The sequence below is a fragment of the Rhinolophus sinicus genome, chromosome 18 (assembly GCF_057876585.1).
Source record: "Rhinolophus sinicus isolate RSI-liver-muscle chromosome 18, RSI-T2T, whole genome shotgun sequence".
NCBI lineage: Eukaryota > Metazoa > Chordata > Mammalia > Chiroptera > Rhinolophidae > Rhinolophus > Rhinolophus sinicus.
The window spans coordinates 39,671,292-39,689,116 of NC_142518.1; the positions used below are offsets into that span (position 1 = coordinate 39,671,292).

At 38.1% G+C, this 17,825-nt stretch overlaps 1 protein-coding gene across 5 annotated transcripts in view; it reads left to right on the top strand.

Moving 5' to 3' along the window:
- The window catches only part of MAGED1 (MAGE family member D1), a 50,220-nt gene that overhangs the window by 26,089 nt on the left and 6,306 nt on the right, over positions 1 to 17,825 (top strand). For 2 of the 5 annotated variants that reach the window (XM_019719318.3, XM_088794733.1), the window contains exon 1: positions 17,314 to 17,483. The exons of 2 other annotated variants lie outside the window; for them this stretch is intronic. The gene's annotated coding sequence lies outside the window, so the exon portion shown is untranslated. Of the gene's footprint in view, positions 1 to 17,313; positions 17,484 to 17,825 lie in introns of those variants that run through there. One more of the 5 variants, XM_074323385.2, reaches the window with a different exon arrangement.

Here is a 17,825-nt window from a genome sequence, read left to right on the forward strand (position 1 = left end):
ACTGTTGATAAAAATCTTTCTGGAAAGCATTTTGGTATTATTGAATAATGGCCTTAAAATAGTTCATACCCGTTTGACCTAGTAACTCCATTTCTAATAACATACTATAAGGAAATAATTGGAGATATGCTCAGAAGTTTGTCGCGGGGGGGGGAGGGGGCGATCACAATGATGATCTAATGAACAAAAAAAATGGAAACAGCACTTTTGTTAATTAGTCAAGTAGGTAAATTTATATCATGGGATATTACATAGTTATTATAAATAAATTTGCAAAGGCTTTTTAACATGATAGAAAATGTTATGTCAAAATACAGATGATGTAATACAGAATTGTACACCTAAAATCTATGTAATTTCACTAACAATTGTCACCCCAATAAATTTAAAAAAATTTAAAAAAATAGTAATAAAAAAAAATAAATAAAAAATGTAGTGTAGCATTATGTGCTAAAAACAGTCTCAGATGGAGTATATTAATTACCATTGTGCCTGTGGGTGGGTGGGTGGGTGCGATGTTGGAGTTGGTATGGACCATTTCTCCAGTGTTTTTGAGATGATCCTTGTTTTGTAAATGAAACAGAAAATGTTGTAAGCTTAAGTATATGATCACTTGTTTAAGTCCAGTTCCATGTCTGGTATAGTTGTTAATGCTTCATGATTCTCAAATTAGGCAGTTGATAAGTTTTATATTGATGCTGAAACTTGAGGACACATATGGAGCTAAATTACATCCCAGGTATATGACAACATTCAGATATACCTGTGAATTTTCCAGTGTAAATGACAGAGGTGTATGATTCCAGAGGCAAATGATATCTGATGAGATGTCAAACAAACATCCTTACACTGAACTTTGGAGGTGCTACTTGCAGGTGTCCTTCTCTTGTCTTCTCTGATAACCTTCTGCTTATTAATGAAATGTTCATTGCTTTGGTGATGAGAGTGAAGAATTAACTGGAAGGGAATTGTACAGTGTGAAGGAAGGTGTAACATATAAGTTTATATCAAAATCATTTGATGTAATCTTTTTTTTTAATTTATTGGGGTGACAATTGTTAGTAAAATTACGTCGATTTCAGGTGTACAATTCTGTATTACATCATCTATAAATCCCATTGTGTGTTCATCACCCAGAGTCAGTTCTCCTTCCATCACCATATATTCGATCCCCCTTACCCTCATCTCCCACCCCCCACCCCTCGCCCCCCTTACCCTGATGTAATCTTGAGATGTCAGTTTGCCTGATCTCATGATGCAAATTATCAACAAAAAGTCAGTACTCTTAAAACTTTTAAAACTGTGCAAATCTGACTGGACTTATGTTTATTTACATTAGACTTAGATCCATCAGTCCTTGAATGCAGGTAATACACGTGTTTTTGCTCATTTTTATTTCCCCAGCACTTATCATAATACATAATACCAAGTAGGCATACTTCAAAATTTATTTTAAAATTCTTACCCATGTGTAAATAAGGAGATGAAAAATCAAGTTAGCTCCAGTGTAGAAAACATAGAAGAGGGATGTAAGAATTCTGTAGTGCTCATGTTTCTTTTTTATGATTTTTCTTTCTTTTTTTTTTAAATTAAAGTTTCTTGGAGTGCCAATTGTTAGTAAAGTTACATAGATTTCAGGTGTACAATTCTGGAATACATCATCTATATATCACATTGTGTGCTTACCACCCAGAGTCAGTTCTCCTTCCATCACCATATATTTGATCCTCTTTACCCTCATCTACCACCCCCCACCCCCTTAATCTCTGGTAACCACTAAACTATTGTCTGTGTCTATGAGTTTTTGTTCCTTTATTTGTTTATCTTGTTCCTTTGTTGCTTTCAGCTTTATATCCCACATATCAGTGAAATCATATGGTTCTTGACTTTTTCTGTCTGACTTATTTTGCTTAACATTATGATCTCAAGATCCATCCGTGTTGTTGGAAATGGCAATATTTCATATTTTCTTATGGCAGAATAGTATTCCATTGTGCATATATACTACAGCTTCTTTATTCAAAAATCTGTCGAAGGACACTTTGGTTGTTTCCATGTCTTGGCCACAGTAAATAAAGCTGCAATTAACATTGGAGAACATATACCTTTACGGATACATGTTTTCAGATTTTTTGGGTAGATACCCAGGAGAGGGATTGCTGAGTCATATAGTAATTCTATTCATAATTTTTTGAGGAACCTCCACACTGCCTTCCATAATGGCTGCACCAGTCTGCATTCCCACCAACAGTGTATGAGGGTTCCTTTTTCTCCACAGCCTCTCCAAAACTTGTTACTGTTTGTCTTGTTGATAACAGCTATTCTAACTCTTATGAGGTGATATCTCATTGTGGTTTTTATTTTCATTTCTCTGATGATTAGTGATGTTGAGCATCTTTTCATATGTCTATTGGCCTTCTGTATGTCTTCTTTGGAGAAATGTCTATTCAGGTCCTCTGCCCGTTTTTAAATTGGATTGCTTGTTTTTTTGTTGTTGAGTTGTATGAGTTCCTTACATATTTTTATATTAGACCCTTATCGGAGATGTTGTTTGCAAAAATTTTCTCTCATTCGGTTGGTTGCCTCTTTATTTGATCGATGGTTTCTTTTGCTGTGCAGAAGTTTTTTAGTTTGATATAGTCCCATTCATTTATTTTAGCTTTTACTTCCCTTGCCTTTGAGGTCAAATTCATAAAGTCCTCTTTGAACCCAAGGTCCATAAGTTTAGTACCTATGTTTTCTTGAGGCACCATAATAGTTTATGTTTGGGCCTCAGTGTATAGTATCTATGTAGAAGTTTCAAGAAGAGCCCATTATTTTGTATAATTATTCTATCATTCACTTAGAAAGGAGTATTATAATATCATGCTACGATTTTGGTTTTATTTCATTTTGCCCTTCTGTTAAATTAGGATTTGTATGTTATCTTATTTACATCATGCAGTGAAATGTTTATCTAAAAACATTTCACCTTAAAGTATTATATGTCTGATATTAATACAGTTTCTTTTGTTTATTAGTTGTTTGCCATAACTTATTCCATCTTTTTATTTTTATCTTTGATATATGTTGATGTTTGAGAATTGCTTGTAGTTGTTTAATAATGGAAAAATATATTACACAAACTTCCTTTGATTAAAGCATCCCAAAATATCTATAATTGCAGTTTTGCTTTCCACTTTGAAAGAAAGCTTCATTTTCCCCTTTCAGTGCTCTTCCTGTTTTTCTGTAGTTCCAAAGTTTCTGCCCTGTATCATTTTCCTTCTGCCCGAAGAAAATCTTTTAACACCTCTTGCAGGGCAGATCTATTGGTGATGAATTTCTTCAGTTTTTGTTTGTTTAAGAAAGTCTTCATTTCTCTTCACTTTTAAAGGATATTTTTAGTAGGTATAAATATCTAGTTGGTGGACTTTTTTTCAATATTTTAAATATTTTACACCACTTTCTTTTTGCTTGCATGATTTCCAATGAGAAGTCTTCTGTGATTCTTACCCTTGTTCTGCTATAAGTAAGACCTTGTTTTCCTCTGGCTTTTTTCAAGATTTTGTCTTTGTATTTGGTTTTCTGCAGTTTGATTATGATGTGCCTCAGTGTAAATTTTGTAGTATTTACCTACTTGGTGTTCTATGAGCTTTTTCGGTCTGTGATTTATCTTCATTAATTCTGGAACATTTTTAGCTATTATTATTTGTAATATTTCTTCTGTTCCATTTTCTCTCTTCTCCTTCTGGTGATCCAGTTATATATAGGTTGCATTTTTTGAAATTGTCCCACAGTTCTTGAATATCCTGCTCTGCTTTTTACATTCTTTTCCCTAGGTCTCTCGTATGGAGATATACATTCATCTTGCTAGCACTTGGCCTTGTTTAAAGTTTCCTTTAGCAATAGGTGCCAGAGGCTCCCCATTCCTCTCATGTCCTTAATTTTATATCCTCTCTTGGTTTGGGGATTCCTTATGTATTCTTCCTTAGAGAGTCTTTGTCTTGCAGTTCATTCAGCTGTAATCCTCTCTCTCTCTCTCTCTCTCTCTCTGTCTCTGTCTCTCCATCTCTCTCTTTTTTGACTTTTTTCTCTTCATTTCTCCCTCTCTGCATACTCCCCCTAACAGCAAGCTGGTAAAAGGTAAGAGAACAGAATGGAATCAAGGTGTACTTAAAATGGTAGAATCAAGAGAATAATCAACAGAATAATCTATTGTTATACTGGAGCCCTATTGTTATGGTGGTATGGTATGGGGAAAAGGAGTGTTTTGTAATATTCCAATTAAATCTCAGTGTTTTAGTGGGCTTGTGATCTTTACAGGTATTTCTTCTTGTATAGCCCCCTGTCCCTGTCCCCCACCTTAGGTGAGATAGGAAAGCTAGTGAGAAGAATGTCTTTCTTGCATGACTCTAAGACAAGGCTCTGGTAGTATTTCTTCCTGGAAAGTAGGTCTATGGCGAAGACCTTGGGCATATTTCACAAGGATGTTCACAAGGCCTCTTCCCCTTGTCCTGCCAGCACCACAAGGGTATCTTTCTTTGAACCTTTACTGTGAGAACCTGGTAATATTCCTGAAATAAAGCCCATGAAAGTGTGCTTCCACCCCTAGACTACCTACCACTCCCAGGAGTTTCTCATTCTCATTCTAGTCTACACTTAGCCTCCAGCAGTTTGTCAAAATTATCATTTAAGTGTCCCTACAAGTTCATGGCTCTAATGGCTTCTGCGTCAAGTAAGCAGATCTCATCTGTGACTCTGGATTTGCCTGTCCCCCAAAAAATTCAGTAAGGTGGTTTGCTCTAAAACCTCATTTCTCTGTTGGGTCCAAGAAAAGTCATTAATTTTTAGTTTGTCCAGCTTTTTCTTCTTGTTGGTGCTTTTTGTGAAGGCTGTATCTCCAGCCTTACATTGATTCTATTGGGAAGAAAAGCAGAGGGAAAAACAAGGAGTCAGTAGATATTGTGGGCTTCTGAAAAAAAAGAGGGAAATCTAGGTCCTATATTCCAGGTATGGGAAGAAACCCCAGATAGTTCTGTAAGTTCTTCTAGCAATGTGGCCTTGTGCCTCACTTCCTGAGTAAGACAAGGAGAGGACAAGTCTACAAAATAAAAATGGTTATGTGGTATCTATAGGCATTCTTAACCTTAGGCCTCCTTACATAGTTTCCTTCCACTCTGGGTATCATGGGAGTATAAGAATATGTTAGGCAAAGACAGCCTCACAGAGATGAACAAGGCCCAGCATATGGTAGGAGCAACAGAATATTTTCCATGTGTATGAGTGGTATATGGCACACTCAGAGAGAATCAGGCCCCAAAGGGACTTTGTAGTAAAGAATGAGTCTCAACTCAACAGCTACCTGCTTGGACAGACATTGGTGAACTAGATAGGGCGTGAATGCCAGCATGGATATATGATACTCAACAGTATCACCCATCATAATGTTTTGACACTAAGATCCCATAACTTAGACACAACCTCAAAAAAAGAGGGTGAGAGAAATTCTATACTGCTGGAGATTTGAGTTTCAACTGCTCAGTAGATTGGGAACTTGACATCAAATTTAATTTGAGTTGCAAGAAAAAGAAAACTTACATTTCCTGAATACCTGAATTTGTCAGATAATATCAACACCTGATGAACAACCAGCAGCAGAAAGTATATGATAAATGCTGTGTATTACAAACAAATTTATCTGTTCAAAACATGGGTCACATGGCTCTTACTAGTTGAAAACCACAATGGTCTTACCTCAGGGCAAGAGTGACATCATGTGAGAAATGACCTCTGGTACTTTGCTGGGTACCAAATATAAAGGGAACTGGGTATTTGAGGAGAAAAGGGGAATTTCTGACATTCAACATTCTTTCTGCAGAATGAAATCTGCCATTAGTAAGGTGATTTTACATCATTTCTTCTCCTCTTCTTCCTCTACCTCCTGCTCCTCCCCTCAACCGTCCCTATCTCTCTTACTTCAAACACTTCTCTTTTCTCCCTAGTGATTTCCTCTACTCCCGTCTTCTTTTTGTTTCTTTTATGTTTATTTTCCTATCTTCTTCATCTACTCCTTAACCTCTGTCTCCTCCCACCTCCCTGTCACACTCTTCCATCCTATGTCTCTTCTTCCTTCTGCATTCTACTTCCTTATTCTCTTTCCTCCTGTTTTTTCCATTTCAACTTAGTATTCATTCTTTCATCACTCTCTTATTTCTCCTTACCTTAATAATTCCATTTACTTGCAACAGCTATTTTCCATTCATCCTTTCCATTATCCCTATTTTCTACTTTCCTTCTCTCTCTCTCTCTCTCTCTCTCTCTCTCTCTCTCTCTCTGTCTCTCTCTCTCCATCTCTCTCTTTTTGACTTTTTTCTCTTCATTTCTCCCTCTCTTCATACTCCCCCTAACAGCAAGATGGTAAAAGGTAAGAGAACAGAATGTAATCAAGGTGTACTTAAAATGGTAGAATCAACAGAAATAGGTGATGGAGATTAGATTGGGAATACGGCAGAAGGAGGCATTATGAATAATTATAAGTAAAATAGGAAGAGAATGAAACTACTAAATAAGATTTTTTAAACTCATTATAAAAAGGCAACAAACATTCTTTTTTTCCCCCCTTCTTCTGCCTCCCCCCCACACTCTGGTTCAAGCAGCTGTTTCTCAGTCTAGTTGTGTAGGACACAGCTCCCTGGCCCATGCTGGTATTATGAGCCTTGTGCTCCTCCCGCTCCCTCCCTCTGAGGCACTGGTCGCTCATGGCAGCCTACGACAACCTCCGGCTGCTCGCCACAGCCCAGCTCCAGGGAGAGCCATTGTTCACAATCTTAGCTGCAGAGGGTGCAGATCACTGGCCCATGTAGGAATTGAACCGGCGACCTAAGCGTTAGGAGTACAGCGCTGCAACCACCTGAGCCACCAGGCCAGCCCACAACAAACATTCTTAATATGAAATGAAATGGTGAAGTCATTTTAGGAAAAAGAAAGGGATGTTATTTACTTACCCAATGTTTTAATTGATGTCTCAACAAATCATTTAACACAATAAAATAAGTGCCATATATATTGTAAAAGAAGCGATCATATTATTTCTTTTTCTTACAGTAAGATTGTCCATTAGAAATCCCAGTAGTTATAATGTTTTTTTAAAAAAGCACTGAAATTGGGGACTTATGCTTCTAGTAGGAAGGGGTAAATAGTGTAGATGTACTTTTCCCTATTCATCCCTGGGCATCATATATATATATTACATATATTATATATATATTACTTGAGAAAACCCTGAAAGTTGGAGATAAGATGGCACATTGTCTAGGGAACTTGTATCCCAAGTCACAAAATGGTGGTGAATTCCCTGGGTTTTCTTTTTGACACATATATCCCAGACCAGGTACTGGTGAAGTTGGCAAACTGGAAACACCAAAGGGCACAAACGGAAAAAAAAAAAAAAAAGCCCCAACGTAAGTCTGGTCTTTCTATATCCAAATGACAAAGACAGCATAGCAAGACAAAATAAAAATTAGACAGTAACTGCTTTACTGTAGCTAAATACCAGAGGAAAAACAATGGCCCCACCCTACCAGCAAACGCCAGCTACAGACGCCATACTGCCACTCTTGTCAGTCTGTAATGACGTCTCCAATCCCTTGACATAGTGTCAGAGAAGGGCGAAGAGGGAGTGGGAACAGCCCAATACTCACGATGTCATACAGCAGTGGAGAGCCTGGATCTCCATTTCCAATGGATGATAAGGAGATGCTCCTTCCCCTAACCAGTGGAGTGGTGTCAAAAGAAGGCCTAGTGGACAGTAAAAACTTTTATCACCACCCAGCACTAACAATGACACCCATTCACTATGTAATTAGGTACCCAGGTCTCTCCCAGTCAGAGTGGTATTAGTAAAAGCTTAACATGGAGCTAGAACTCTTACTTAGCCTTCAATAACAAGGAGCCTGTCCCTCCCAAGTGTCGATGGAAGCTGAGTGGGAATGTGGACTTCCACCCACATATAATAAAACAGAAGATTTAAATAAGATCCAGATTCTCATAATATAATAAGCAAATTATCTAAGATTCAATAAAAAAAAAACAACCACTTATATCAAGAACTATGATAATCACAATTGAATGAGAAAAGACAGTCAACAAACACCAACACCAAATGACACAGATATTAGAATTATCTAACAAGGAGTTTTAAACAGCAATCATAACAATGTTTTAATGAGCAATTGTGAGCATTCGTAGAAAAAATAGGAAGGCTCAGCAAAGAAGTAGAAAATCTCCAAAAGAAAGAGAAGACATAAGAATCAAAAAGAAATTTAAGAACTGAAAAACCCAATACATGAACTTAGGAAAAAAATAAAACAAAACAAAAAACCTCAGTGGATGAAGTGGATGAGCTCAGCAGCTGAACAAGATGGCAGAAGAATGAATCAGTGACGTCAAGATAGAACAATAGAAATGATCCAATCTGACCAAAAGAGAAAAATATAGACTGAAAAACAAAAATGAACAGAGCGTTGGGTACTCAGACTATTATGAAATATTTAACATAGGTGTCATACTAGTCACAGAAGAAGACAGAAGGATGAAGGACGGAAAAAGTGGGTGAAATTTCCCCAAATTTGGAAAAAACATACCAAAGATTCAAGAAGGTGAGCAGACTCCAAACAAGATACAGTCAAGGAAATTCACACCAAGACACATCACTTTCAAACTTCTGAAAGCTAAAGACAGAAATAAAAAGTCTTGAAAGCCACCAGAGAGAGAAATGACACGTTACTTATAGGAGAACACCAAACCCATGACAGCAGGTTTCTCATATAGAGGCCACAACAATTTTGAAGTGTGCAAGAAAAGGACTGTCAACCTGGAATTATATACTCAGTGAAAATATTCTTTAGTAGTGAAGAGGAAATCAAGACATTTAAAGAAGAAGGAAAACTAAGAGAATTTGTCATCAACTTACCTATCCTGAAAGAATGGCTAAAGGAAGTTCTTGAAAAAGCAAGGAAATGACAAAAGAAAGAATGTTGGACCATCACTAAGAAAAGAACAACAGAATGAGTAAAATATGGGTAAACACAACAGACTTTCCTTTTCCTCGAGTTCTCAAGATTATATTTTATGATTCAAGCAAGAATTAATACATATGTCAGTGTATATATACAGGAAATATTTAAGACAATTTACATATATACATTATAAATATACATAAATTTAAAATGTAAATACAGTATAAACATAAATTCTATTACAAATGATGATTAAAACATGTAAGCAGAGTTAAGGTTTCTGTATTTCACTAAACTGGTAAAATGTTGACACAAGTGGACTGTTATACATTACATACAGAGGGTGCCAAAAAATGTATACACATTTTAAGAAAGGGAAACTGTATTAAAATTGTAATACTCAATATATACTGATAACAAAAGATGAATACAAGTCATGTTTGACTTCTGCAATTGCAAGAGGTGCTCATAGTGGTTACCATCAGCATCCAGGCACTTCTGATTATGGCGAACTACTGCTTGGGCAATATTGACCAAAGTGTTCACTTGTACACAATTTTTGGTACCCCCATATAATACTGTGGTACCTATAGCAACCACTACAAAAGTCTATGCAAAGTTACATACTCGAAAACATTATAGATAAATCAATTTATCTTAGTCTATTTGGGTAACAAAATACCACAGACTGTAGTTTATAAACAATGGAAGTTAATTTCTCATAGTTCTGGAGGCTGAGAAGTCCACAATCAAGGCACCAGTGTGGTCACATTTCGTGAGGGCCCTCTTCCTGGTTCATAGCTGGTACCTTCTTGCTGTGTCCTCACATGGTAAAAAGGGCTAGAGATCTCTCTGAAGCCTCTTTTATAAGTCACTGATTCCATTCATGAGGGATCCACCCTAATGACCTAAGCACTTCCCAAAAGCCCAACTCCTAGATTATCATCTTTGGGGGTTAGGATTTCAACATATGAATTTTGGAGGGACACAAACATTCAGACCATAGCAGAATTCTACATAAAATGTTTAACTAACTTACAGGCAGTCGAGAGAAATGGAAAATAGAGGAAAAAAACATAAAACAAAACATAAAAAGGAGAACTAAGCCCTAATACATCAATAATTAAACTCTATGTAAATGGTTTAAACACACCAATTAGAAGACAGAGATTGGCAGAGTGAATAAACAAACATTACCCAATTATATGCTGTCTGTAAGAAACTCAATTCAAATATAATGATGAAAGTAGGTTGAAAATAAAAGGATGTTAAAATATATACCATGCAAATATTAATAAAAAGAAAGCAGAAGTGGTGATAGTAATAACAACATAGACTTCAACGTAGACTTCAGAGCAAAGACATTTACCATGGATAGAGAAGGATATTACATAATCATGAAAGGATCAATTTACCAACAATGCATATCAATCCTAAATGTGTAAACAGCAAACAACAGAGATGCAAAATATCCAAAAGAAAAACTGATAGAACTGACAGTAAAAATAGACAAACCTACATTTGCATAGTTGGAAACTTCAACATCCATCTCTCAACAACGGATAGAACAACTAGAGAGAAAATCAGCAAACATCATCGACCAATAGGATCTATTAGATATTTATAGAATACTCAACCCAGCAACAGCAGAATATGCAAAACTGATGAAGAAATCAAAGAAGGTCAAAACAAAAGGAGAGACATGCTGTATTCATGGATTAGAAGAATCAACACAGAAAAGATGTTAATTCTCCCTAAATTGACACACAGGTTGAATGCAATTGCTATCAAAATCCCAGCAAGAGGTTTTGTAGATACAGATTATTCCACAGTATGTGGAAAAAGCAAAAGAACTAGAATAACAAAATAATTCTGAAAAAGAGGAATAAAATTGTACTCAATTTCAAGACTATTGTATAGCTACAGTAATCAAGACTGTCGTATTGGTGGATGAATAGACATATAGATCAATGGAATAGAATAGAGAACCCAGAAATAGGCCTCACACAAGTACAGTCAACTGATTTGTTACAAAGGTACAAAATAATTCAATGAAAGTATTGTCTTTTTAAATAAATTGTGCTAGAATGGTTGGATATCCATAGTCCTGCCACCCCAATCCCCCGCAAATGTACCTTGACCTAAAGCTCACATCTCATTCAAAATTTAAATAGAAATGGATGACAGACTTCTATATATAAGTTATATAAGTTAAAATAATAAAACTTTTAGAATATAACATAGGATAAAACTTTCAGGTCCTAGGTCTTGTTGAAGAGTTCTTAGAAATGATACAAAAACCAGTCTTTAAAAGGAAAAAAAAACCTCAATAAATTGGACTTCCTCAAAATGTAGCTTTATAACTCTGTTAAGAGGATGAAAAGACAAACTACAAACTAGGAGAAAATATTTGCAAACCATATATCTGACAAAGGACTCATACATAAAATATGTAAACTCAAGATTCAACACACACACACACACAAAACACGCACAAAAAACCCCCCAAAAAGCCCACAATCCAATTAGACAATGGGCATGAAGAGACATTTCACCAAAGAGCATATATGGATGGTAAATAAGCATATATAAAAATGTTGAACATCATTGGCCATTAGAGAAATGCAAATTAGAACCAAAATGAGTTATTGCACATTTATCAGAATGGCTAAAAAGTACAACAGATGCTGGCAAGGATTGGAGATAATGGATCACTCACACATTGCTGGTGGGAATGTAAAATGATACAACCACTCTAGGAAAGTTTGGCAGTTTCTTATAACACTAACACATTCTACAAGCCAGCATATTGCACTTTTAGGCATTTATCCCAGAGAAATGAGAACTTATGTTCACAGAAATAATTGTAAACAAATATTTATAGCAGCTTTATTCATAATAGCCCCAAACTGGAAATCACTCAGATGTCCTTCAGTGGATGAATGATTAAGCCAGCTGTGGCACAGCTATACCATGGAATAGTACTCAGCAATAAAAAGGAACAAATGATTGATACACAAAATAACTTGGATGTATCTCACAGGCATTATGCTGAGTGGGGGGAAAAATGAGACTCAAAATGTGGCATACTATATGATTCCAATTTTATAACTTTGAAATGTTAAAATCACAAAGACGGAGAACACACTAATGGCTGCCATGGGTTAGTGATAGTGGAGGGAAAGGTGGTGAATGTGACTATAAAGGGGTAGTACAGGAAAATCTTTGTGGTGATGGAATACTTCTGTATTTTGATTGCTGTGGTGATTACCATAGAAACCTCCATATGGGATAAAGTGATATAGAACTATACACATGTCATACCAATGTCAATTTCCTGGCTTTGATATTGTATTATAGTTACATAGATGTACCCATTGGGGGAAGCTGCTGAAAGGTACATAGGACCTCTCTGTACAATGTTTGCAATTTCCTGTGTACTTATTATTTCAAAATAAAAAGTTCCTAAAAATTGTTTAAAGTAGTAGAATTAATAAACTAATTTGCTAAGAGCATCTGGCCCAGCTGTATTTAGAAAAAATCATGCCACAAGTATTAGCTGGTTGTATGCCATTACTGCCACCACTGAACACTGGATAGTAGATGCTGCCCTTGGCCCTGCTACCAGTGCTGCTCCTAGAAACTGGATTTTTCTAGTGGCTGCTGCTCCGACGCTCATAGATACGGCATTGAATCCCATCTTTGAATAACTGCTTTCTAACCAAGTATCAGGTTGGAGTTGTAACTGTTCATGCAGTAAAGAGTTGACTCAGCAGGTTTGGGGTGTTCAAATCCTATGCATTCCACATAAAGGTTTGCACATTCCAAAGAAAGGTCTGGCTCTTGACAAAGTCCAGGGAGATAAACTCTAAGTCCTTGGAATATCCTACCTGATTAGTGTCTTTGCTCACCTGGGGCTTTGAACCACAGGAGATAGTTTACATTTATGTTAACAGTGCGTTTTATAGTGGGGCCTTGGACCTTGTGGTATTAGTTTGACCTCTGCATAGGCTGGTAACTGAGTGACTAAGGTCAGCCACACAGGTGTTCCAGGCCTACGTGACTGATCCCCAGTAAAATCCTGGGCACCAAGACTCAGGTGAGCTTCCATGTTTGTCACACATCTTGCTGGGAGAATTAAACACTAGCCACACAACTCCACTGAGAGAGGACAACTAGAAGCTCATGCCTGGTCTTGTCCCAGACTCTGCCCCATTGTGCCTTTTAACTTTGCTAATTTAAATCAGTATCCTTTCACACTAATAAACCATAGCCGTGAGTATAACACCTTTTCTGAGTTCTGTGAGTCCTAGCAAATGATTGACCCCGAGTGTGGTCTTCAGGACCTGCCATAGTGGTAAATCCTAGATCATATTCTGTTAGTTGCTAAGGGAATGTAAAAAAGTAAATATCTGGCCTTTGTGGCTTTTGCAGTTGGAACTATTATGTAATAGAGTATACATACTGTATTACCTTACTAAAATGTGAAAAAATTGAAATACATCTAGCCCTAAGGATTTTCAATAAGCATTTGTACAACTGTATAAAGAAGTCTTAAAAGTCAGTAAGACTAAGAAAGACACACAAGAAAAATAGATAAAAGATTTACACAAGTACTTTACAAAATAAATTTAATAAGTCTATTAATATATGAATATGTGTTCTACTTATTTATCAGAAATGTAAATTAAAACCACAGGGAGATACCAGTAAAACACACATCACATTGGCAAAGAAATTGGAAAGATTATAATACCAAGGGCTATAGAGTATGTCAGTCTTACTCCCAGGCATCTGGTGTCATAGGAATAAAAACACATTAAGCATTAAAATATAAGGATATATGTACATGTATTTTATCACAATGTTGTTTGTATGTACAAAAAAACCCCAAAAAAACCTTAAACTGAAATGAATGACCATAAGTGGGGAGAAATGATTGAATACATTGTGGTACATCCCTATTATGGAATATTATGCATCTATGTAAAAGAATCTATCAGCGGTAGGCTAGCATTAACTAAGAAATAAGATGCGTTAAAGTGCGTATAATCGTAATTTTTATAAAATAATAAAAACATGACTTTTTGAACATGGAAGGATACAAAAATGTTAAAAATTCATGTCTAGCAGATGAGGGTAGAAGTGAAAGAAAGAAGTGGGAGGCAGTAAGAAAAAGTGCAATTTAAATATTTATGGCATATATAATATAATCCCATTTATGGAAGAATATATATACATTAAAAGGTAGCATCAGAATCTTAATAGTAGTTATCAAGGTGGTGGGATTTGGAGTGATCTTCACTTAATTTCTAAAATATTTGGGTAATGTTTGAATTTTTAATGATTAATATGCATTATTTGTGTAATGAGGAAAAATAAGTGAATTCATCACAGGAAAGGAAAAAAGTGTGTCTCTCAGGTTTCTTCCTTGAGGAACAGAATGGATGGTGGGAATAATTCATTCATTAAACTAGTATTTTTTGACCATATAAAATACACCAGGCATTGTTCTAGGTCTTGGGGATACAGCAGTTAATAAAACAAACAAAAATCCATCTCCCTAATTTGTATTTCTTAATCCTTTCACCTTTTTCACCCAGCTCCCCATATCCCCTCCCCTCTGGTAACCATCAGTTTGTTCTCTATATCTATGAGTCTGTTTCTGCTTTGTTTGTTCATTCGTTTATTTTGTTCTTCAGATTCCATATATAAGTAGTCACGGGGATGTAAAGTACAGCGTAGAGAATATAGTCAGTAATGTTGCAACAACTACATATAGTGCCAGGTGGGTACTAGACTAAGTGGGGGATCGCTGCATAAATTATATAAATATCTAACGACTGCACTGTACACCTGAAACTAATATAAAATAATACTGAATGTCAATTGTAACTGAAAAAGAGAACAAAACAAAAAAATAAAATAAAATCAACAAACTGAACTTCCACTTTAGGAACCTATGGAAAGAAGAGCAGTTTCAACCTAAAGTAATAAGAAAAACAAACAAGTAATCAGAAAAAAACAAATAAAAGAAAAAAAAATCTATCTCCCCAAAAGGCTTTTATTCTAATGGGAAGGGAAGGACATAACTAAAGGAGAAACACAAAGTTGGTGAAGAGGAGGATATATACAAAAAATCAGTTTATTACCTGTTAATTTTGAAAATACTACCTGAAATTTATATAATGTTATCAACCAATGTTACCCCAATAAATTTATTCTGTTTGTTTTTTTAATATGGAGACATATCCAATTGGAGAATTGAGGTAAGGCAGACAGTTGGATTATGGATGTAGAATTCATAGGCCAAGTCAAGACTGGAGATACAGATATGTAAGCAAATAGCATATAAAATGGTGTTTCAGACCTCCTTTACTGAGTCTGATCACGTCCCACTGCAGACACTTTACAGAGGAAGTGCTGAGGAAAAACAGGCAGCTGACAGAGGAGGTTGCTATGCAACAGATGAGGAAAGTCATCCAGCCAGGCAGAATTGATGTTGGCCCTTGGGGACCAAATGCTGCGATCCTTCCTAGCATTAGCTTCCTTTCATATGCAGACTACTGGCAGGAGCTGATGCCAGAACAAATGTGAAATATATAAATATCTGCTTTGGATTTTTGGAAAATACCCATTCAATCTGGGTTATCTCACATCTGTATATCATTTTCTGCCTTTTCAAGACTCTCCAGTCATTCTAGAAGCACAGCAGCATGTGTGTCCTTGGGTAGGACCCCAGTAAGTGCTCGTTGCACTATCCATTTTGCATATTGAGAGCTTGGCTCAGAGAAGTGGAGTGACCTGAGTGGGCTCACACAGCTAGTGATAGACTGGCCCAGCACTTTATCCGAGGAATTGAGGCCCAGCCCTGGAGGGAACCAAGACAAACATTTACTCTGAATCAGGGCTTGCCATGGCTCAGACACACAAGTGATTGTCCTAGCTCCTCCAGCGGGCACCAGGAAGGCCTCAGGAGGAGCGTGTTTGTGCCACTCTCTGCGAAGAGGCCATTCAGAGCGGGGAGTGGACTCTAAGGAGCAATGGTCCCACCCCTTACATTACACACCAGCTCCCTACCTTTTCCACAATGCGTTTCTTTTCTATCCTTCCCCTCTCATGGCCCCTCCCGTCAGGTTGGCAAGCGTCTCCGCCCCCTTGCCTAGCACCACATAAGGAAGTCTCTGCGTGGGGTCTCTGAGTGCAATAAGCGCTAGGTTCCTGCTAAGCTCATCTATAATACTTTGGGGCCCAGGAAAAGGAATGGCCAGAGAGGATACACTATTGGAGAAAGAAAAAGTCTACTGAAGTGGACCCTACTCAGTGTAGGATGGACTTGCGTAGAATAGGCAGAGGAGGGGCTAGGGGTCTCTACCTGTATCTTCCCTGGTGCAGAGCAAGAGCTTAGGTCTCAAAGAACACACACCTTGCTTGTTTGGGACAGTCATTGATTGGGCAGGAGAGGTGGGGAGCGGAGTTGTCACTCCAACAAGAGGGGAGGGTGCCTCAGTCCCCAGGCCAACTCTAATGGAACATGGGTTTTGGAGTCAGGAAGACTCAGGCCCACATTTTTCATTTTCTGTTCACTGGATCTGTGGTCTTGTCTAGTCCGTGCAATGTGTCTTTGCCTCAGCGTCTTGATCTGTAAAATGGGAGACATTCACCTCCCAGGGCGGCTGTAAGAGGACAAGCTCCAGCACAAATCGTGCTGTGATGTAGAAGCTGTGCTCTTCCTTTCCTTCCCTCTTCCCTACCTCCACATATAAAATAAGCCCATGGCGGGGCTGCATAAAGGGCAGGAAAGAATCTAATGTTCTTGAGTCTGGGAGCTGTTGGGTATCATGTAGAGTCTCATGGTGTGCAGATGTTTTCTACCTCCAATGGTGTATCCTCTTTGGCCATTCCTTTTCCTAAGTCCCAAAGTAGCCTTGCACTTGTTGCAGAGACCTCCTTAATGTGACCTAAGTGGTGCTAGACAAGGAGGTGAAGATGCTTGCCGACCTGTCAGAAGGGGCCATAAGAGGGGAGGGATGGATCAGAGACGCATTGCGGAAAAGGTAGGGGGCTGGTGTGTGGGGCAAGGGGTGGGACCTAGAGGCACAGCGCATCTGTTTTGGGGAGGGGATATAAAGTAAGGGGAGGAACCGTTGTATACTGTGGACCTGGTTGGTGGTGGGGTGGTGTGTTGGCAAAGGGGCGGCACTGCCTGGCGTTGCGCATGCGCACCATGATGTTCAGGAGGAGGCTTTTGTTGGGAAAGCGGTGAGACTCTTATTTGGTCGGTCAGCTCTTGCGCATGCGCACAATCATGTGAGGCGGTGGGTGGTATATTAGGCGAAGAGGCGGGGTCGTCCTAGCTGCCGCGCTGGCATTTTCTCCGGGACAAGGAGAGGGTGCGGCTGCTGTGGGCCGAGCACTGCAATCCCGATCCTCTGAGTCGTGAAGAAGGGAGGCAACGAGGGGGTTGGGGTTGGGGCCTGAGGCAAGGTGAGAATTAGCCCCCAGACAGGGCATCTGCCCCCTGGTGCGGGCCTCCCATTTTTTTCATCCCGATCCCTTTACCTCGGATTCTGATCCCCCTTCCACTCCCCAAACCCCGATTCACACCCCTCATCCGATCTTCCCTTATTCAGAACCCCTGTTCGCTCTCTGAACCCTTCCCCATCGTTCAAAATCTCCAGATTTCTCGACCTCGATCTGTACTGTTATACGATTGATTCCTCCTTATTCGAAACCTCCATTCAATTTTCCAAATGCGACTCCCAACCCAATCCCCCTAGATTCAGAACTCTTATCTGCTTTCCTAACCCAGATTGGAAGCTTCTCCTC